The sequence below is a fragment of the Eriocheir sinensis genome, unplaced genomic scaffold, assembly GCF_024679095.1.
Source record: "Eriocheir sinensis breed Jianghai 21 unplaced genomic scaffold, ASM2467909v1 Scaffold823, whole genome shotgun sequence".
NCBI lineage: Eukaryota > Metazoa > Arthropoda > Malacostraca > Decapoda > Varunidae > Eriocheir > Eriocheir sinensis.
The window spans coordinates 65001-77500 of record NW_026112190.1 but is presented as its reverse complement, the minus strand read 5'-3'; the positions used below and the strand labels follow the sequence as shown (position 1 = coordinate 77500).

General features: G+C 41.2%; 1 pseudogene; it reads left to right on the top strand.

Moving 5' to 3' along the window:
• The window catches only part of LOC126994580 (protein Wnt-7b-like), a 20088-nt pseudogene that overhangs the window by 3655 nt on the left and 3933 nt on the right, over positions 1-12500 (top strand).

Below are 12500 nucleotides of genomic sequence, written 5' to 3'. Positions count from 1 at the left end.
ATAAAAGGATTAGGATGCTCAGTGATCCAGGAAAAGTTTATGGGAGAATATTGACTGAAAGGCTGATGGAAATAACAGAGAAGGTTAGTAAGGAGCAAGGAGGTTTCAGGAAAGGAAGGACTGCATGAATGAAATATTTACAATTAAGATGATAGTTGAATAGTATCTAGGAAGAGGTAGAAAACTATATGCAGCCTGTATGAATCTTAAGAAGACATATGATAGGAGAAGATAAGGAAGATCTATGGAAAGTTCTAGGAATATATGGTGTAGGAGGACAGTTAGGTAATGGAGGAAAAAAAAAGGCATTTCATAGAGGAGCGTATTCATATGTGAGGGTGGAGGTGAGACAGGGATGTGATGTCGCCATAGCATATCAATATCTTTACGGATGATTTTATGAGGGAAAATAAAGCCAAGGTTGGGAATATTGGAGCAAGATTGAGGTTGCATTTTGCTGATTAGCCTGTGATTGGATGTTTGCAGATGACACTGTCTTGCTTGCTGACAGTAAAAGGGAACTTAAGATTAAAAATGTGGTGAATTAATTTAATAGGTGTGTACAAGAGTGATATTGAAAGTTAAAGTAAATTGATCTTTTTAAGAGAAGAGGATATATAGGTGGTGAAGTTCAGCACGCATTGTAGCTAGTGAGTGTACCACTTGCTAAGAGATTCCAGGTAATGATAACATAACATAACATATTTATAGGACAACAAAGGGTAGTCTACTTATCCGGAAACTGTGCTATGGATAAGCAATGTTTTGAACTGGTTTGGACACATTGAGAAAAAATGAATGGTTAGTTGGAAAAGATGTACATGAGTTAGGATACTTAATGGCCAGAACCATGACTCTTCGCATTAGGCTGATTGAGAGATATGTTTAGTGCTAGGTTGCGTTGTCTTTTTATTGCCTTTTCAATAAGGCTGCCTTTTCGTTTGCGACCCTTTCCAATGGTTGCAGCTCCTCGTGGCATGCCCACCTGGCGTCGTGCAACAGAAGTGGGCTGGCAAGGTATTTTGCCACGACCAGCTCCCTGCATAGCAGAACTACCAGTGCTGTGAAGAAGGCTGTTCAGTTGATTTGATGTTCGAACAGATTTAAGTCTTGACAACAGTTTCTGCATTCCCTCAAGAGTCTGTTCATCTCCATACTGAGTAGCAAGGTGGAGCATAGTGTCATTAATTTATGTTATTACTTGTAATACTGCTGCACCTGTAGGTTTGGTAGAATTACTTAAGTCTCCAGTTTCATTACATTCCACTTCTGGCTTTATGTTTGTAGGTGGCATCTCTACTTCCACATTATCTACATCATGAGCTGCACCATGAGACTTTTGTTTTCCTCCAGTATGTGAGTGATCATCCCTGTTACTGATTCAGAGTTTTCTTTCAAGGTAACAAAGAAATCCAAGGGTGGTACGTTTTCATTTCCAAGTGCAATACTTGCAAGCCAGTGCCTATTTTCTGGGCTATTTTCCAATATCTGAGGTAACTGCAAGAGGAACTGTTCTGAACAAGCAGCCTGATGTTTGCAAACTTTACCAGTCATACCAGTACTGCACTCGCACAAGCCAATTTTAAGATCTACAGTATACTGTATTTGTTCCTTTGACTGGCTTTTAACTATGAACTGATGCTGATCTTCATTATACCTAGTGATGCTTTCCTTACTAATGGAAATCCCAGTTGGTGGCTTCACTACTTTCCTTCTACAGAGAGACACATCAATGAGGCGTTGTTTCATATATTCATCAAATATTTCATTCATAAACATGATCAGTTGAATCGTGTTGTAGGCTTTACATCTGCAGGGCAAACCAGAAACATGTATAGCATAAATTTTTGTCCTGATTTCTAAAATATTACACATTGGTGCACAATTATTATACGTATATTATATATTATAAAGGTTTTTTATTAGCTAAATATCGATGAACATTATTTATAGAATATGTGCATAGCAAAACATTATTTTAGTTGTTTTTCACAGTGATAAAAATTTAATTATATGTCAGTGTACTGAATTTGTAACTTTTACTATTAGGCACTAGTAGTTTAGTAAGGAACTTCTTTAGTGTTACAATACCACAAATTTGCTTAATATATAATACCTTGCTGCTATGGGGAAACTGTATTTCTTCTCTATCTTCTAAGGTGAAAACTGAATTTCTTCCCTGAATCCCTATCTTGTATGGGGAAAACTGTATTTTCTCTCTATCTTCTAAGGTGAAAACTGAATTTCTTCCCTATCTTGTATGGGGAAAACTGTATTTCTTCCTTTCTTCAATAGGATATCTGTATTTTTATGACAAATAATATACAAAGTCAAAATCTCTTCCAACGTCTCAAAAATTTTCCTAGAAATTTGCCTAGGGCAATCTCCCTCTGGTGGCTCCCCACTGGCTACGCCACTGGGGAGGATTATTGGAAAAGTACATCATTGGAAATTCGTCAGTCATCGATGGGTTCCTCCATATACAAACATTATAAGGAATATAATACATGTTTTATATGAGACGTCAGAGGTCACTTACTTTTTTCTTTATGTGTACAATGTATTCCATGTTTAACCCCATTTTTCCCGGAAAACAGGTAAAATAGGGCTGAAAGTTAGGTTTAGGAGAGGGCTGATTGACCTGTGTTTTTCCCATAGCATACAGTATTAACTATGAACGAATTCGCTATGAACGACCCCGTTCATCGACCTATTAGACGTTTATAGCTTGACTGAGGTATATATAATGACAAATGGCACACTAACCTGTTGAGAATGATATCTTTAATGATGCACATGGTAGATTCTGCAAAATTATTTGTGTGGTGTCCACGTAGCAAAAATCCAGCCCTGTACACAGTACTCCATTCTTCCTTCCTTTCTATCAGCTTGCCAGATACCTGTAAATGCAATATACTTTAACTACATTGAAATAACATATTATCAGTGCATTACTTATGTACAGTCCCCTGCCACTTCCAATGCCTCCAACAATGCATTTTCGTTCCTATATCTGGCAATTGTGGCTATATTAAGACAAAACAAATACATGGTGCGAATCGTTACTAAGAGAAGGGCAGGGTAGTTTAAACTTTTTGCCTGTCATTCATCACAGGTGGGAAGGACTATGATAGTGTCAGACGAAATGTTGTTAGAGGAGGGGTCTGTACATGACATACACCAACAAGGAATGGTTATCTGTACTATACATTTTAACTGTCAAGAATGTACGCAAGTCAAAATGAATCTTATAATATGATGCATTAAAACATTCAGCAAACTGGACGATAAAGACAAGCAAGCCAGCCACCAAAACAAACGTAAAGCGCATACTAAATTTTAAAAGTATTAATCCACATCCGCATCAGTACATCTGCATTTTTAAAATTATCTTTAAACGTACACCATGTGTACATATCCAAGTGCAAAATAAACATGCTGTTCATAATAAAGATGTGCACCAACATGAGTAGGCAACTACAAGAATAATCATATCAAACTTCAGCAAACCGCAGAAAAGACAGAGCAGCCACCACCACACATGCATAGGCAGAATGAAATTGAAAATCTTATCATACATTCACTAAATATACTTTGAATGGTTTGGTTACCATACCAACGTATGTATTTTTTCCCTCTTGTACGGTAGCCTATATCTGAAAGATTGAAAGATTAATACATAATCTGTTAGTCTTCACTAGCTAAATGGAAACTGTCAAACATCCACAGATATAATACAATTGAGCTTAAAAAATGACCATCTTATTTCATCTAAAAATTAATAATGGTCACATATCTACAATACATAGGTAACTGTACCTCATGTACTGGTTATACTTTTGGGCTTCTGGGGTCTGACAAAAGCAATTCCATTCATCTTGAAATGTTTCATCTGAATCAGCATATACCAGATTCTTTGCCACTGTCATTAGTACTCGGCGATCTTCCTTCTTGATGCCATGTGAACCATCACACAGCCACCTCCAGACCTGCTGCAGGATGTGGAATATGCACAGAAAGCGCTGAGATTCTGGCCATACAGTCTTCAAGGCATTACGCTCAGCGTCACTGTTGTCTGTTATGAAACAAGCTGGATGCCCTTGTTGGAAAAAGGCAGTCTCACCGAGCACCTTCCTCAGTAACTGAAAACCTGAAAAAATATAATGAAAGGTATATTAGCATATCTACGTATTCAAAGAATAGGATGTTAAACAACATGGGGAAAATGTCATTGCAAATATATATATATATATATATATATATATATATATATATATATATATATATATATATATATATATATATATATATATATATATATATATATATATATATATATATATATATATATATATATATATATATATATATACCAGTATAGCTTTCATCCTGAGAAGATGTGAAGATGACTCCAAGGGAAGAGCTCCAGCTGGCCCAGCACACAGAAAAGGAGTTACTGCTGTGTTCAGTTGATCTAAGTGACTTGTAGTGTCGACGAACACAACTTCACCAGCTTCTCTGTATCTCTGCATTTTCATGAATTCTGCCCATAAATTCAGTGACTAACACAACTGCAAATTCTCTCCCGTCAGTTTTATATTCAATCTTGGAAGCTTTTGAAGCAGCGTAGTTCTCAATGGAAGCAAACATATCTCCTCCTCCTAAAGTGCCATGGTTTGCTTTGAGCCACAGGTTCCGTATGTGATAGATGACTCTATGGGAGGATTTATGGCAGAATTGGCCTTAGTAGCAGACTTGCACTGACATTTATTTGATCTTGGTAACATCTTGCAGCCTGCGCTACAGACATGCCTGAAAAGAAATATGCATTTGTAATGATAAACTAGATTAAAGTAGATGGGTAGAAATTTTATCGAGTACAGGAATATCCCACTTGTCTGTGTGCCAGGTATTTCCTCTTCCTGTATTGATGCATTGATTGAAAAACATTCAAACATACTAAATTAGCACAGTATATATATATATATATATATATATATATATATATATATATATATATATATATATATATATATATATATATATATATATATATATATATACTTATCGTGATTGCAATAGGAATGATGGTATTTATGAGGTAGTGAGTTCCCTTGATGTTACACTCAATAAATGTAGCCACAACTATTCTCATGTACACTTACCAATATTGAAGTACTTGAAGTAAGCATTCTTGGTGTCTGGTAAAACTCTCAGTTGTTGCAGAGCAGATGCAGAGTCTGTAGGATGATTGTGGACACCCTTTATGATGATCATACATGGATGGGTCCTGACATCCTTATCTCTCTTGTAGGTGTCTCTTGTGATGAGCTTGATTTTCATGTCCATTGTTACACTGCATCTGGCGATATAATTACATAATTATATATTAAGTCTTATAATATAATCTTCCTTCCTGGATAAATTTATATGTAGAAGGCAAAGCACTTGTGATAATTTCTAATTAATGCCTCTATGCTAATGCATGCGCAGTCAATTGTAGCAATTTAAATGTGTCTGAGTATAGTGCCGTCACAGGTAAAGTTCGGTCACAGTTTAAAAGTAAATACAATAGTCCTATAGCTCTTGATACAGCAATACTAACCCTGTGTTTGTTTTATAGCTCCTTTATGGCGTCTGTCGCCATGCATGCAGATGAATTTCTGGTGAAATGTGTATCTTACACCTGTGAAATATCTTGATACATTGAAGCAAACACTATTCTTCATAGTAAAATTTCTTTCCACCTCCATGCGTCCTCATCATTAAATGCATTAGTTTTCACTTGTATTTCATCTTTTTCATTTTTCGAAATTATATTACTGAAGCCTTCTGTTGTGAAATCAAGTTGGAAGGCCATTTTCTTTTACATAATTAATGTGCTTGCTGACACTGGTGATCTGTGGAATAGAACATACATTTGCAGCATTATTCTCCTGTGAATAAAAATTCAAACCAAAAAGGAATATATATATATATATATATATATATATATATATATATATATATATATATATATATATATATATATATATATATATATATATATATATATATATATATATATATATACACACACACACACACACACACACACACACACACACACACGGTTAGCCCTGGTGTGAGGAACTACAAGTGTTAGGATGTGGGAAAACATTCATGGAGAAGGGTTACCTTAGCCCAAGAGAGTTAACTGGTGTTAGGTACAAGTTTGCCCCAGGATTATGTGGGTTTTTTCAAAATTCAGTGCCATTCACCAGACACATTCTGGCACACTGGTGTGAGGAACTACAAGTGTGAGGAATGTGGGAAAACATTCATGGAGAAGGGTACCCTCACCAGACACATCCTTACACACACTGGTGTGAGGAACTACAAGTTTGAGGAATGTGGAAAAACATTCATGGAGAAGGGTCACCTCACCAGACACATCCTTACACACACTGGTGTGAGGAACTACAAGTGTGAGGAATGTGGAAAAACATTCATGGAGAAGGGTACCCTCACCACACACATTCTTACACACACTGGTGTGAGGAACTACAAGTGTGAGGAATGTGGGAAAACATTCATGGAGAAGGGTACCCTCACCACACACATCCTTACACACACTGGTGTGAGGAACTACAAGTGTGAGGAATGTGGGAAAACATTCATGGAGAAGGGTCACCTCACCACACACATCCTTACACACACTGGTGTGAGGAACTACAAGTGTGAGGAATGTGGGAAAACATTCATGGAGAAGGGTACCCTCACCACACACATCCTTACACACACTGGTGTGAGGAACTACAAGTGTGAGGAATGTGGGAAAACATTCATGGAGAAGGGTCACCTCACCACACACATTCTTACACACACTGGTGTGAGGAACTACAAGTGTGAGGAATGTGGGAAAACATTCATTAAAAAGAGTGACCTCACCAGACACATCCTTACACACACTGGTGTGAGGAACTACAAGTGTGAGGAATGTGGGAAAACATTCATGAAGAAGGGTCACCTCACCACACACATCCTTACACACACTGGTGTGAGGAACTACAAGTGTGAGGAATGTGGAAAAACATTCATAGAGAAGGGTCACCTCACCACACACATCCTTACACACACTGGTGTGAGGAACTACAAGTGTGAGGAATGTGGAGAAAGATTCATGGAGAAGGGTACCCTCACCAGACACATCCTTACACACACTGGTGTGAGGAACTACAAGTGTGAGGAATGTGGAGAAAGATTCATGGAGAAGGGTACCCTCACCACACACATCCTTATACACACTGGTGTGAGGAACTACAAGTGTGAGGAATGTGGAGAAAGATTCATGGAGAAGGGTACCCTCACCACACACATCCTTATACACACTGGTGTGAGGAACTACAAGTGTGAGGAATGTGGAGAAAGATTCATGGAGAAGGGTACCCTCACCACACACATCCTTACACACACTGGTGTGAGGAACTACAAGTGTGAGGAACTGTGGTTTTGGGTGCAAACCACAAAAAAGTGTCTTTTTAACTGAAACAGCGATAACAGCCAATAATTATTGCTGGTTAAGGTCTGGTTAAAGTGGTATATGTTCCACAAAGATCAGAATATGGTTAGTAGTAGTAAATTTAGAGCACAGGAAGAGGGATTGCTTGGCTGAGGGTCATTGAGTAAGGCATTGTTTTGAGTGTTTGAACCTGAGTAGGTCATTCTTGGTTCCTTTGCAAAATATTACCCTCACACATTACTTAATAACTAAATCAAACCGTTTATGATATCAATATAATGTGCAACTATTCCATCATACTGAAGGTTGCATTGTATAACACCTCAAAGAAGTGAAACGGAGTTTGTTTACTTACTCAGCTGATTGCGATGTTTACCTAAGTATGTCATTTAAATGCTCCATTTTCTTTTACAATCTTATTTTCTTTCTTTATTTATCACGGTAACTTAACGTATAGTATTTTCCATACTCAAATAAAAACTCAGAATAAAAACATTACGTTTCATTAGCTAACAGACATACACATTGTACGATTGAAATGAATAAAAAAAAAATGATTACAGGATTTATGTGACGATGTGACGTCATAGTAATGCATTCGTCTGTGAAGCGTCTGATTGGTCGGCGGAGGGAATGACGCACTCGTCTCTGAGGCGTCTCATTGGTCGCCGGAGGGTATGGTGTTGAGTCAGTATACAGAGTGTAAAAATGCGCCCCGGACTGAACCAGATCATTTGTCGCATCACGAAGCCTGTATGGCCGGGGACAAGAAAACACCCGCCCTGCCATCCGCCCGGTGGGGTAGTTTGTGCTGGGGGCGCAGCTCCTCTTTCAGTGGCAGATGCACATTAACTGAACACATTATTTATGAACGCTAGAGTTCATGTATGTTTTCACATTATCAGACAACTTTTACAGCATTCGTAAGATGCAAAATATATAAATGCTGGGTCTTTCTGAGTTCACTCTCGACTTCCGCCAGCGCTGGCCACACCCATCTCTTAGGGGAGTGGAGGAGCCAGTGTGGTCAGCGTGGCCATCATTGCACCGAAAGTAAAATTTATTAGTAATAAATGTCATGCCTTGAAGGAGCTAGTTGGGTGAGCATCAAAGTGGCCGCCCGTCAGTCATGCTGTAGGCCGCCTCCTCCCCCTCCCCAGCAAGCCCAGTCACCCCCTTAATGGCCGGCCTCAGCCCCACCAGCCACGCGTCCCCTACAATTTTGTATATAAATCACTCGTAGCGCTGGTGCCAGAACCGGTTGGGTTTCTTTATCTGTGTGCCCGTTTTCTGGCGTTGTAACGGCCCATCAGCAAGTATCCGCATGAAATCTGTGACGAGAATACCTCACATGACTTCTGTGATTCTGCGACGCCATACATGCCTGACATAAAGTGCAGGTAGCAAACTGTGGGTCATTTTCGGCATATAATCTCGTGGAGGCAAGACGTTAAACATAACGCCACAGAACTCTTCAGTGCTGCTGCTCCCGCCATCAACCCTCGGGACATCACCATCGAGGGGCCGCCCGGTGATTATGACGAAAAAGGCAAACACACGCAGACAGGCCGCCCTTGAATGTGGCATTGCTGGGTTATTGCCGCACCGGTGGCCTGGGGCAGCAGTCCTTCACCCACTTCTTCCGAACGCCGCATTACACGCAAAGAATGTCTTGGAATCAAATAATTGTCTTGATGTTAATTAGTTTTTTTCAGGAATTCATAAATAAGTAACAGCGAACATGATCTGATTTGTCGTAACTCAGTTGTGTTGGTCTACGGAAAAGAATATACAATGACTTCTTGGTGTGGTTACCTGGATGGCTGAAGGCTTCCTTGACATTTTTTTCTCAACAAAGGAAAGTTCCTAGTGTGCTAATCTCTTGTGAATTATGACAGCTATGCCTCTAAAAAACAAAAATATTAATGGATGTCAGGTTAGTTATTGACAAATAGGAACAGTTCAGTGCGGTGAGCGATGGTGCACCTCTGAAGGCCCTCACCTGTTCTCCTCACCAATCCTCTCACTGGTATCCACAGGGAGCCGCGAGGCCGCCTACACGTACGCGGTGACCAGCGCGGAGTCACCCACAGCGTCACGACCGCCTGCTCCCGTGGCAACATCTCCACCTTTGGCTGTGACGACCGCAGGCGAGGGCGGTACAGTTCTTCCGGTGGAAATGGGCGGCTGCAGCGCCGACATTAGGTGAGAGGTGCATGTTAAGAATGTCCTGTTTGAACTCTTCATTCTCCTGGACATATATATCACAGACTTACTGTCAATGCATGCCCCAATACAACATATATGAAAGATGATAAACGCGGGGCATTCAGAATGAAGCAAGCTTACGTGTGCATGTACACCAAACAGCGTACTTTCATACACAGGACACCCAAATACTGATATACCATGCCATGTGTGTTTGCCTGATGTTTTCTTCAAAATGGTGTTTTCTATGCCCTCTCTGGCCTCAATCCTCAGAAGGCTTATGGACCTGATGGAGTGCCTCCTATTGTCCTTAAAACTGTGCCTCCGTGCTGTCACCCTGCCTGGTCAAACTCTTTCGCCTCTGCCTGTCAACATCTACCTTTCCTTCTTGCTGGAAGTATGCCTTCATACAGCCTGTACCTAAGAAGGGTGACCGCTCCAATCCTCAAACTACCGTCCTATTGCTTTACTTTCTTGTCTATCTAAAGCTTTTGAATCAATCTTAACCGGAAGATTCAAAAGCGCCTTTCTTCTGACCTTCTATCTGATCGCCAGTATGGGTTCCGCAAGGGGCGTTCTACTGGTGATCTCCTAGCCTTCTTAACTGACTCTTGGTCATCCTCTCTTAGCCGTTTCGGTGAAACTTTTGCTATTGCGCTGGACATATCAAAAGCTTTTGATAGGGTCTGGCACAAATCTTTGCTTTCTAAACTACCCTCCTACGGTTTCTATCCTTCTCTCTGTACCTTTATCTCCAGTTTCCTTTCTGACCGTTCTATTTCTGCCGTGGTAGACGGTCACTGTTCTTCCCTAAATCTATTAACAGTGGTGTCCCACAGGGTTCTGTCCTATCTCCCACTCTTTTCTGTTGTTCATTGATGATCTTCTTTCCAAAACGAACTGTCCTATCCATTCCTACGCCGATGATTCCACTCTGCATTATTCAACTTCTTTTAATAGAAGACCCACCTTCAGGAACTTAACGACTCAAGGCTGGAGGCTGCAGAACGCTTAGCCTCAGACTTTACTATTATTTCCGATTGCGGCAAGAAGAACCTGGTGTCCTTCAACGCCTCAAAAACACAGTTTCTCCACCTATCCATTCGACACAATCCTCCAAACAACTATCCCATATTCTTTGACAACACCCAGCTATCACCTTCCTCAACACTAAACATCCTCGGTCTATCCTTAACTCAAAATCTCAACTGGAAACTTCATATCTCATCTCTTACTAAATCAGCTTCCTCGAGGCTGGGCGTTCTGTACCGTCTCCGCCAGTTCTTCTCCCCTGCACAGTTGCTGTCCATATACAGGGGCCTTGTCCGCCCTCGTATGGAGTATGCATCTCATGTGTGGGGGGGCTCCACTCACACAGCTCTTCTGGACAGAGTGGAGGCTAAGGCTCTTCGTCTCATCAGCTCTCCTCCTCATACTGATAGTCTTCTACCTCTTAAATTCCGCCGCAATGTTGCCTCTCTTTCTATCTTCTATCGATATTTCCACGCTGACTGCTCTTCTGAACTTGCTAACTGCATGCCTCCCCCCCTCCCGCTGCCCCGCTGCACTCGACTTTCTACTCATGCTCATCCCTATACTGTCCAAACTCCTTATGCAAGAGTTAACCAGCATCTTCACTCTTTCATCCCTCACGCTGGTAAACTCTGGAACAATCTTCCTTCATCTGTATTTCCTCCTGCCTACGACTTGAACTCTTTCAAGAGGAGGGTATCAGGACACCTCTCCTCCGGTATTTGATCTTCCTTTCGGCCACCTCTTTTGTTTCTTTTTTAGGAGCAGCGAGTAGCGGGCTTTTTTTTTTATTATTGTTTTATTTTTTTGTATGCCCTTGAGCTGCCTCCTTTGTTGTAAAAAAAAAAAGAAAAAAAAAAAAAAACACTCACAATAATGAGACAGATTCAACAAGTTACGCACGCAGCCCCATACTCATCGGCCCCTTGTTCCTTCCTCCTCCCGGCCGCCTGTAGGTTCGGGGTCAGGTTCGCGAAGAAGTTCCTGGACGCCCGCGAGGTGGAGGGGGGCGGCCGCGCCCTCATGAACCTGCACAACAACCGGGCGGGACGCAGGGTTAGTGTCCGGGCGGGACGCAGGGTTAGTGTCCGGGGCGCCGCCTCCACAAGGCAGCGGCGGCTCCGTGCATGCTCACCAGAAACTGTTCTTGCTTAGAAAATTTGCATATTGTTGCCCTACTTGTCCCTGCTCCCACTATTCTCCAATTTTTTCCTTTGCACATGCGGCTGTTAGAAGTGTAATAATTGTTACTAAAGGTACTTTAGTTATCTCTCTTCTAGCACTATTTTCTTAATACTTTTCCTTTTGAGCATATTAATATTGGTGCTAAGAATAATATGCGCATCCGTGGAGCAGTGGTCAGCGCGCCTGGCTACGAATCCACGGGCCTGGATTCGAATCCTGGCCCGGGCAGTCGGCGTGCAGTTCACCCAGCTGTTCATCCTCCCTTCCGGGCTGGTCGATAAATTGGTACCTGGGGAAACCTGGGGAAGGTAAACTGTGGCAATCCCGGATATCACATTGGCCCGTGTCCCGGGGTATTGGGTTCTTACTTAACACAGACTCAAAAGGCCAAAGGTACAGAGATGAGCACCGCAGCCACGCGCAGCTATAGCGTATGCACAAGCTTATGAATAGAACGATTGTATAGCTACCTTGCATCCTAATGGCTGCTCTATCAGTATAACAAGAGTAGCAGAAGCAAGGACAGCAGCGACAGCAGAACCATCACCGCCATCACCACCGCCTAACACCTGCT